This window comes from Ammospiza caudacuta, chromosome 2 (assembly GCF_027887145.1).
Source record: "Ammospiza caudacuta isolate bAmmCau1 chromosome 2, bAmmCau1.pri, whole genome shotgun sequence".
Classification (NCBI taxonomy): Eukaryota; Metazoa; Chordata; class Aves; order Passeriformes; family Passerellidae; genus Ammospiza; species Ammospiza caudacuta.
The window spans coordinates 6,289,483-6,299,601 of record NC_080594.1 but is presented as its reverse complement, the minus strand read 5'-3'; the positions used below and the strand labels follow the sequence as shown (position 1 = coordinate 6,299,601).

Below are 10,119 nucleotides of genomic sequence, written 5' to 3'. Positions count from 1 at the left end.
TGGAGCCTCTCCGTTCTGGAGCTCCCGCCGCCCGCGGCCGTGCCGGTCCCGATCCCCGCCCCACACCGCGCCCGCCGCGGGAGAGGCGGCACCGCTCGGGATCCCCCGGCAGCCGACACCGACAGGAGCCGAGCCAGAACCCCGGCCCATCCCGGCCCCGCCTCAGCGCTCGGGGCTCCGCGCAGCGCCGGGAGCAGCCCCGGTTCGGCCCGGTGCGACGGGCGGGGCCGGTGTGGGGGACACGGGCGGGATCGGTCTGGGGAACACGGGCCGGGCCGGTGTGGGGGACACGGGCCGGGCCGCGAGCGATGGCCCCGCCCCCATCCCGGGCAGGGCGGGGCGGGCCCGGGGCTCCATGAGGCGAGGCTCAAAGGCGGAACCAGGGCCTACGTGAGGCGGAGCCGGGGGCGGGGCCGGGTCTACGTAAGGCGCGACCAGGGGCGGGGCCTAGATCTCCGTGAGGCGGGGCTCAAGGGCGGAGCCAGATCTACGTGAGGCGGGGCCGGGGCGGAGCTTCAGGGGCGGGTCCCGCCTCCGGCTCAGGTGTGCGTGGTTGGGGCCCGGGACCAGCTCAGGTGTGCGGAACCCCAGCGCGGCTGCGCGGGGCGGGGCCGAGGTTATTTAAGATCCGGTAATCTCGTTAACCGCCATTTGCTCACTCTGAGCACGCTGCGGACGGGTGGCTCTTGTCCCCGCTCCGCAGCTTTTTCTCCTCTCCTGTTCCCTCCTCTACCTTTCCTTTCTCCTGCTTGTATTCCCCTTCTTTCTCTGCTTTTCTCTCTCTCCCTTTTTCTCTCCTCCTCAAAGCCGACTCCTCTCCCTCCTCTTTCGGCCTCCCCTCCTGTTTCTCCCTCTACTGTTCCTTTTCCTACCTGTATTTCCCTTCTCTCTCTTGCCCCCTTTCCTTCTCCTCCCCTTTCGGCCTCCCCTCCTCTACTCTTCCTTCTTCTCCCCGTGTTCTTCTTCTTTGTCCCCCAGACCCTCCCCTCCTCTTCCCCTAAACCTGACCCCCGCTCTCCTCTTTCCTGTCCTGTCCCTATCCCGCTACTCCTTTCTATTCCCCCTCTCTCCCTTCTTTGTCCGCTGTCCCTCTGTCCCTTTCCAGCCTTTCCCTTCCCTTTTGCTTTCCTCCCGGCTATTCCTCCTCTCTTCCCGTTCTGTCCATTCCTTCTTTCCCCTCAGCCGCGGGGCTGGGGGTGCCGGACAATAATAAAGCCCAGAGGGCCGGAGTCCGGCGCCCCCGGCCCCGCTGGAGCCCCGCTGGTGTCCCCCTGCAGTTCCACGGTTGAACGCAGGGGGCGCCGCCGGGGCTCCGCTTCCCCCATCCCACGGGGGCCCCTCGTTTGGAGGGGGTCCCGGGATGGGGGGGTCGGGTTTGGGGACCCCCTTGTTTGGCGGGGGTCCCGGGGTGGGGGACACCCTCATTAGGAGGGGGTCCTGAGGGGGGGTTAGGAAGGGGCCCCCTCGTTAGGAGGGGGTCCTTGGGGGGTGGTGGGGGGGGTTAGGAAGGGCCCCCCTCATTAGGAGGGGGTCCTTGGGGGGGGGTAGGTAGGTAGGGCCCCCTCCGGAGGAGGGGGTCCCGGGGGGGGGCGGGGCGGGCCCCCTCCGGGGGAGGGGGCCCCGGGGGAGGGGGGCGGGGCGGGAGGGGGGGCTTTCCCCCCCTCCTGGCCCCGCCCCCCTCCCCCGGGCCCCCCTCCTCCGGACGGGGGTCCCGGCCCGGCCCCCTCCCGGGGGACCCCCCTCCTCCGGACCGGGGCCCGGGGGGGGGGAGGGGGGGGCGGGTGGGGTGGGGGGGGAAGCAGAGGGGGGCACGTCACTCTGCGCCGTGAAACACATGTGTACACGTGTAAAAAAAAACACACACGAACGGCCCTCCCCGTCCGGCCCCCCACCCCACCCGCCCCCCCCCACCCCACACCCTCCCCCCCCACCCCACCCTCCCCCCCCTCCCCCCCCCGGCCCCGGTCCGGAGGAGGGGGTCCCCGGGAGGGGGCCGGGCCGGGACCCCGTCCGGAGGAGGGGGGCCCGGGGGAGGGGGGCGGGGCCAGGAGGGGGGAAAGCCCCCCTCCGCCCCGCCCCCCTCCCCCGGGGCCCCCTCCCCCGGAGGGGGCCCGCCCCGCCCCCCCCGGGACCCCCTCCTCCGGAGGGGGCCCTACCTACCTACCCCCCCCCCCCCCCCAAGGACCCCCTCCTAATGAGGGGGCCCTTCCTAACCCCCCACCACCCCCCCGACCCCCTCCTAACGAGGGGGGCCGCTGTAACCCCCCACCCCGGGACCCCCCAGTGTGATGTAGGGACAGCCGGAACCCCGGCGGTGTGGGGCGGTGCTTGGAACTGCAATGGGGGGACCCGCAGAGCGGCTCCGGCCCCGTGTGGGGACCCCAGCGGGGCGGGGGCGCCGGGCTCCGGCCCTCTGGGCTTTATTATTGCCCGGCACCCCGCGCCCCGCGGCTGCGAGGAAAGGAGGAAAGGGAGGAATACAGAACGAGAATAGGGGAGCGGGGGGGTACGTGAGGGGAAGGCGGGGAGAGGTCGGGGTGTGCAGGGCGGGGCAGGGGGCGGGGCAGGGGGCGGGGCAGGGGGCGGGGCAGGGGGCGGGGCAGGGGGCGGGGCAGGGGGCGGGGCAGGGGGCGGGGCAGGGGGCGGGGCAGGGGGCGGGGCAGGGGGCGGGGCAGGGGGCGGGGCAGGGGGCGGGGCAGGGGGCGGGGCAGGGGGCGGGGCAGGGGGCGGGGCAGGGGGCGGGGCAGGGGGGCGGGGCAGGGGGCGGGGCAGGGGGCGGGGCAGGGGGCGGGGCAGGGGGCGGGGCAGGGGGCGGGGCAGGGGGGCGGGGCAGGGGGCGGGGCAGTTAAGGGAGAGGATGGAGGAGTAGGGTAGGGTAAGGTAGGGATGAATAGGGTAGGGGTGAGTGAGGGAATAGGGAGGTGGGATGGGAGGGAGGGGCGGGGGGCGGCCGTAGGGGGGGAGGGAGGGGAGGGCTAGGGGGGAGAGGGAGGGGGGGGGGGGTTTGGGGGGGGGGGGGTGGGTGTAGGGGGTGGGGGAGGGGAGGAAGGGAGGGTTGAAAGGAGAGGTGTAGAAAAACAGAAACACAAAAGAAAAGAAACGCAGAAGAAATTATAGAGAAACAGAAATATAGAGCCCCGACCGACAGCAACCTACCCCGCCGACCTCCGAGGAGCAAATGGCTCCGCCGGGCCCTCCCCGCGCCTTAAATCCCCCAAGGCCCCGCCCCGCGCAGCCGCACTGGGATCGCTCACACCTGTGCACGCCCCGCCCCTCACACCTGTGCCGGCCCCGCCCCCGGGGACACACCTCCCCCCCCGCCCCCCCCTCCCGCCCATAAAAGCCGGCCAATCCGCGTCCGTCCCGCTTCCTTCGGGGGATGCTCGGCTCGGGATGCTGCGGGAGCGACAGTCGGAGCGCTGCGAGGAGATCCGGATCAGGGGTTGCTGCTGGTGCTGCGTGGGGCCCGAGGTGCTCAGGTAAGACCGGGATCGGGTTCTGGGTCCGGGGCTCGGGTCCTGGTCCTGCCGGTGTCTGCTGTGGGAGGCGGGCAGGGTGTGGGTGCTGGGTTGAGACCGGAATCGGGCTCTGGATCTGGGGGCTCGGGTCCTGGTCCTGCTGGGGTCTGCTGTGGGAGGGGGGCAGGGTGTGGGTGCTAGTGCTTGGATGGTCGAGGCGCGACTGAGCCCGCGATCGGACCGACATCTCTGCAGGGGGGAAGATCCGCTCCAGGACAGACGCTGGGACCGAGCCCGGCACTGCTACTCCGGCTGTGGCCATTGCGGGGCTGGGGTCCCACCGAGGCTGGGTGATCGAGGCGAGGCTGAGCCCGGGATCGGACCGACATCGCTGCAGGTAGGAAGAGCTGCTCCGGGACGGCGCTGGGACCGAGCTGGGCGCTGCTGCTCCTGCTTCGGTCAGTGCAAGGCTTGGGTCCCGCCGGGGCTGGATGGTCGAGGCGCGATTGGGGCTGGGATCGGGACCGGTGTCGTTGCAGGGGGGAAGAGCCGCTCCGGTATGGCTGCTAGGACCGAGCCTCGTGCTGCTCTTCCAGCTGCGGCCAGTGCGGTACTGGGGTCCCGCTGGGGCCGGATGATCGAGGTAAGACTGGGACCAGGACCGGACCGGCATCACTACAGGTAGGAAGAGCCGCTCCGGGACGGGCGCTGGGACCGAGCCTGGTACTGCCGGTCCTGCTCTGGTCGGTGCGGGGCTGGGGTCCCGCCGGGGCTCTGGACCGTGGGGAGTCGGGGCTATGATGGTGCCGGGCCCCCAGGAAGACGGCGCTTCCCTGGAGCAGCCCCTGGGTCACGGCTGGAAACGGGTAGGGCAGGGGAATCGCCTTGACAGCCTCGGGACCTCATCGGCATCGCCGCTCCCTCAGCGCCGCCGCCCGTCCCGCAGGGCGCCCCCTGGCGGACACGGCGCCGCCCCTCAGCCCTGCGGGGACACCGAGCCCGGCCCGGCGGCACCGCGGGCACCGCGCTCCCCTGTACCGGGACACCGCACTGCCCTGTGAGAGCCACAGCGCCCGCATCCCCCCGCTCCGTGTCCGCATCCTCGGGGGATCCCCGCCGAACGAGCGGGGCTGGGGCCGCTGCTCCCGCTGCGGCTGGGCCCGGTGCGTGCCTGGAGGAGGCCAGAAGCCCCCAAAGGGCCGGCAGCCCTCACGCCCCTTGGGATCTGCGGGAGGAGCTGTGCCTGCAGCGTGCCGAACACACGTCCCGGTGTGGGCACCGGGGTACCGGGACAGCGCTGGCACAGACACGGCTAAAGCGCTGCCTGCGGCCCCTCAGCCTGGGCCTGCTCTGAGCAGGCACACGGAGATACCTCAGCCCGGACAGACACCACCGACAGCCCAGAAGGGCCCCAAGGAGCAGCTGGCATTGACTGGAATGGAGGCACGAGCCATTTGCAGAGAGGCTCAGACAGCAGTTCCCGTTTCTGACCTCCCAGAGCTCCCACACAGCTCCCAGGTATGTCTCAGCCACCCCAAATCTCCTCTCTCCTTTCCAGCCTGAGGCCATTGTTCCTCAGCAGCGCTAACACCAAAGCCATCTTCCCTCACAGATATTGAATCCCAAGCAGTATACCTGGGAGATGCCTCAAACTCAGAGGTTCAAGTGGGATGAAGTTTGGAACTTTCCAGGGAGCCCGCTGGAAGTGCAGAAGTGAAGGAAAATTTTTGCAGGTGGGTCCCTCTGGAGGTGTGCTGAAGGCAGGGATGGGCATCCCTTTCCTGAGGGGATGTGCAGAGGCTGCTGCTGAGGCTCTGAAAGGAGCTGGGCTTCTTCAGGGAGAGGTGTGCTGCTTCAGCACAGGCTGGGAGTGCATCCAGCCACTGCCTTGTCCTGCTTTAAAATACCCACTGGAGCCTGAGCTCCAGGGGTGGGGGGTGAAATCAGCTGGGTTCCAGGGAACTCTATCCAGCAACCCCAGGGACATTAGTGGAGCTGGGGGATGAGGGTTTTAAACAGCAAATTCTATGGAATATAGACCTGTCCTTGTCCTGATCCCACTCAGCTTCCCTGGAACCTCTGCTGGCTCCCAATACAGCTGGTGTAAAAGTGGTAGCTCTGCATGGGAATTTCCACTCTCGGCGCTGTCAGGTTATTCCAGCAGGAATTCATCAGGGAACGTGGGGCTGTGGGTACAGCTCATCTGAACTAGCTAAGCTGATGCCAAACCCCAAATCCGGGCACCACATAGAGAACCATCTTTGTGCTAAAACCCCTGGGCTGGGAAATTTCAGCAGCTAAATGCGTGGAATGCTCTAAATCCCAGCAGCCAGCATTCCCCAGGGGTACAATCCAAGTCCGAGGGTGGCAGCTGGTGTCCTTCCCCTGCTGCTGGTGGGACAAATTCCCCTCAGAATGGGTGGGAGTGGCATGGGGAAGTGCAGGAGAGATGAGGCCGCTGGATCGGGAGATGAGGCCGCTGCAATGCCGGCTGATTCTGCTGGGAACATTCCTTCCCTGCAGGAACCAGAGCAGATCCCTCCTGGCCAGGCTGGGGGGCAGCTGCTGGGTCTGCTCTGGGGTAGAGCCCCCTGCCCTGCCAGCAGCCCTGACTCTGCTTTCCCTCCCCCGCTCCTGAGGGTGTCAGGGCTGCCGTGAGGGAGCTCAGACCCAAAAACCCCACAGCCCACAGAGTGAACGATCCCAACGCAGAAATGCAGTGTTGTGATAAAAAACCTGTTAAAACGGCTATGACAACACTGTAATGGGATTCCCAGGAACCTTCTGGTTTGCTCCTGGGTCTGTTTTTATGTATTTTCAATCCCTCACTGGGCAGCTCATAGAATTTATTCTGGGACTCTGAGGTTGAGCAGGGCTGGCTTTGGATTGGCCTTCACCTCTGCTCCCCCTTGGGCCGAGCTGGGCGGACTCATCCCCTCAGCTCTTCCCTCCAAAACACCCCTGACTCATTTCCCTGCAGGTGACCCCGGGTTTTGCCCCAAGCTGTCCCCTGCTCACCTGCCCTTGCCCTCACGGTGTCCCTTCTGTTCCCCACAGTGCCCTGGGGACACCAGGGAGGTCCCTCTGCCTTTCTGCTGCCCCTCTCCAGCCCCGGCCGCTCCTCTGCTCGCTCTCTCTGCCCCTGTCCCACACGGCGGGGCACAAAAGGGGAAAGGGGTCATTAATTCAATTAATTCTGCAATTAATTAATTAATTAATTCCAACTCCCCAGTGAGAAGAACATGAACTCACAGCCACAGAGGCCTGACGGGTTCCTGCAGTGAGAGCTCAGCACACATCCACAGAGGTAAGTCCAGCATCTGAAACAAAAAAAAAAAAAAAAAACCACATAGGAGAAAAACGTGATTTATTTTGCTTCTAAGTTATTTCAGGTTCTTAGAGCCCAGCCAACATTTGCTCTTGATTTTGGTTGGGTGAATTGTGAGCAATGGGCACAGGTCATGCCATTCGTGGGGGTAGAAAAAGTAGATTGGGCTCACCTTACTTCAAGTTATTAAACAAGATTTATAACTCTTTAAACACAACACCCTGCAATTACCATAATGTTTCTTCCTTGATTTTAACTGATTCTCAGTGTATTTTATAAAACTTAAAATAACCAAGTTAACTCCCTGACTAATCTCTACACTAACTCTGTAATTTAACCTAATATTATCTCATCATTTTAAATATTTTTCAAAGTTACAAAAATATAAACTTTTTTAAAAACCTCCCCCAAACTATTCATCTTATAACTTTTCTCAGTTATTATTACAAAAACACTTCTATAACAATCCAACCACACCGTTAATTCATTTTTCTAAGTTTCATACTAAGTATTCAGCCTCTCCTACAACTACATTTCCTGCACCCTCACACTCTCAATATCCAAATCCAAATTCACAATCCTGTCTATAACCACTTTCAAATCTTTAAAAAATAAGTTTACTATACTCAAAACATCTCTACTCTAAAAATACTTTTAAAAACCCAATTATTAAATGATTTAATTAATCTTTAATTCTATAATTTAACTCATAACTGCTATTTTTAAAAATGTTACATAAAAATGTATTATGTAACATGCACCAATTACAATTTAAACTATAATCAAACCCTAACAAAATAATTACCAACAATCCCAAATATTTACTATATCAAAAATAAATTTCAAATAGTTTTAACTTAACACACTGACTTTATCAATATAACAACTAAACCTATTTTTAACAGTTATGAAACCTTCCAGTAATTTAAAATACAATATTTTAATACTTAATAACTATATCATTTCACATGTTACTAATTATACGTAATCTAAATAATTCCTAATTAATTTAGTGTTTTCTTTACTGCATACATTAATCTTTCTTCATACCTATAACAAAAAAAATTATAATAATAACATCTTAAGTATGTCACAAATCTCTATGCAATTTTATAAATCAAAATGTATCAATAGTTTATTGCTCATATGACAACATAAAGTTTACTTACATGTCAGCAAGTACAAAAATCCAGGTAAATTTCAATGAAATCGTAAAACCACATCACACAAAAACCACACTGACCACTCCAGCACTAAAAAAACAAAATTAGACAAGGTAAGTACAAATGTAAATTACACAAAAATTCCAACTTACACCTAGCACCTTGTATTATACTCACCAAAAACTATAAACTTTAAGTTTTTTCATAAATATAAAAATCAATAGTATAAAATTCTTATTAAATAATAACTTAAAAATATAAAATTCAATCAAATATTATGCCTCTATTTAGTTTATTTACTTTTAGTTATCAAACTTTACCAATTAACCAACGTAAAGCAAACATTTAAATAACTTCAACTAAAGTTTCAAGTTTAAATACTTTGTATTTATCTATCACTACTCAAAACAATCCATCATTTACTTACCTAATCAATATACCAATTACAAATAATCTATATAATGAAAAAAGTACATGATTAACTCTGAGTATAAAAATAAGTACCAATGTATGACAAATCATTTGTCCATCAATAGTAATCAAATTATAAAAATATTTTAAAACCTTGAAACTTAAAAAAACACATCACTTTTTATGCCACCTATTACTTCAACAACACAAAAATTATTAAATAAATTAAAATATTATCTAAATAAGCAATCTAACACTACATCCTTTACATGAAATAACTTTTTAACAGATATCAAAAGTATTGAACATGCAGTTTGACAAAACAACAATCAATGTTCTTTTATTAACACACAAATATAAAAAAATTAATGAAATATATTCTATGTTTATCTAATTACTCAAAATCTATAAAAATATACAACTTTGAAAAATATCAAAAATAAGAATAATAAATCCCAACTAAAAATTTAATAAGTAAAATTTAACACCATAATTAACAAATATAACAGAATTTTATATTTTAAATATATTTTAATTATTATAATACTATGAATAATAATAATACCTTATTTACATTAATATATACAACCAATACTTAACAAATCTATTAATAAAAATTTCTTACTACAGAGAGAGAGGGGAGATGTGGGAACTGGACAACCAGAAACCTCCAGAGACACCAAAAGATTTGATCTGCAGCCTGGGAAGAAGCTTGGATTGATGTGAAAATACAACACAGATGCATTAGCAGCAAAATAATACAGAAAATAATGATGTTTCTGTGGCTGTGAGTAAGAGCGTGCCTTGAGTGAGTGAGGAACTGTAAAGGTGAGGTGGTGCAGGGTTGATAATGTGAGGGTGGGGCTGTGTAAAGTCAGAGTTTAGAATTGTTACAGAAGCATCTGTGTGCAAGTGAGGAGCCACTGGACAAAAGTGAGCACAGTGCAGCAGAGTTAAGGAAAGGTGATGGGTGAGAAAAGCAAAATGAACCCTGTGGCAGCTGTGTGTGGGTTAGAAAGTTCTACATTGCCTGGAACAAAGAACTGTGAGTGCTCTGGAACTGTAGGAACTACTTACTCTGTAAAGTCTGCTGGCCTCTGAGGCTGATCCTTACCTGAGCAATAAACCCTTCTCACCAGAGCCAGGGCACTGGGGCTGATCTTTACCTGAGCAATAAACCCTTCTCACCAGAGCCATGCACTGAGGCTGATCCTTACCTGAGCAATAAACCCTTCTCACCAGAGCCAGGGCACTGAGGCTGATCCTTACCTGAGCAATAAACCCTTCTCACCAGAGCCATGCACTGAGGCTGATCCTTACCTGAGCAATAAACCCTTCTCACCAGAGCCAGGGCACTGAGGCTGATCTTTACCTGAGCAATAAACCCTTCTCACCAGAGCCATGCACTGAGGCTGTCTGTGTGAGCAATAAACCCTTCTCACCAGAGCCATGCACTGAGGCTGTTTGTGTGAGCAATAAACCCTTCTCACCAGAGCCAGGGCACAGGGCTGGTGTTGGTTGAGCAATAAACCCTTCTCACCAGAGCCAGGGCACTGGGGCTGGTGTTGGTTGAGCAATAAACCCTTCTCACCAGAGCCAGGGCACTGGGGCTGGTGTTGGTTGAGCAATAAACCCTTCTCACCAGAGCCAGGGCACAGGGCTGGTGTTGGTTGAGCAATAAACCCTTCTCACCAGAGCCAGGGCACAGGGCTGGTGTTGGTTGAGCAATAAACCCTTCTCACCAGAGCCAGGGCACAGG

The 10,119-nt window shown here is 56.3% G+C and overlaps 2 long non-coding RNA genes across 2 annotated transcripts; both read left to right on the top strand.

Annotated features, from left to right (window-relative positions):
* The first annotated feature begins 3,047 nt into the window (after positions 1-3,047).
* Positions 3,048-4,615, top strand: LOC131554508 (uncharacterized). Its single transcript, XR_009274396.1, has 4 exons — positions 3,048-3,479; positions 3,714-3,855; positions 3,998-4,101; positions 4,277-4,615. It is a non-coding gene; the product is annotated as an uncharacterized LOC131554508 (long non-coding RNA).
* Positions 4,616-4,736: 121 nt separating this feature from the next.
* On the top strand, positions 4,737-9,576 carry LOC131554507 (uncharacterized). The gene is made up of 4 exons (XR_009274395.1): positions 4,737-4,976; positions 5,071-5,191; positions 6,691-6,765; positions 8,991-9,576. It is a non-coding gene; the product is annotated as an uncharacterized LOC131554507 (long non-coding RNA).
* The last annotated feature ends 543 nt before the right edge of the window (positions 9,577-10,119 follow it).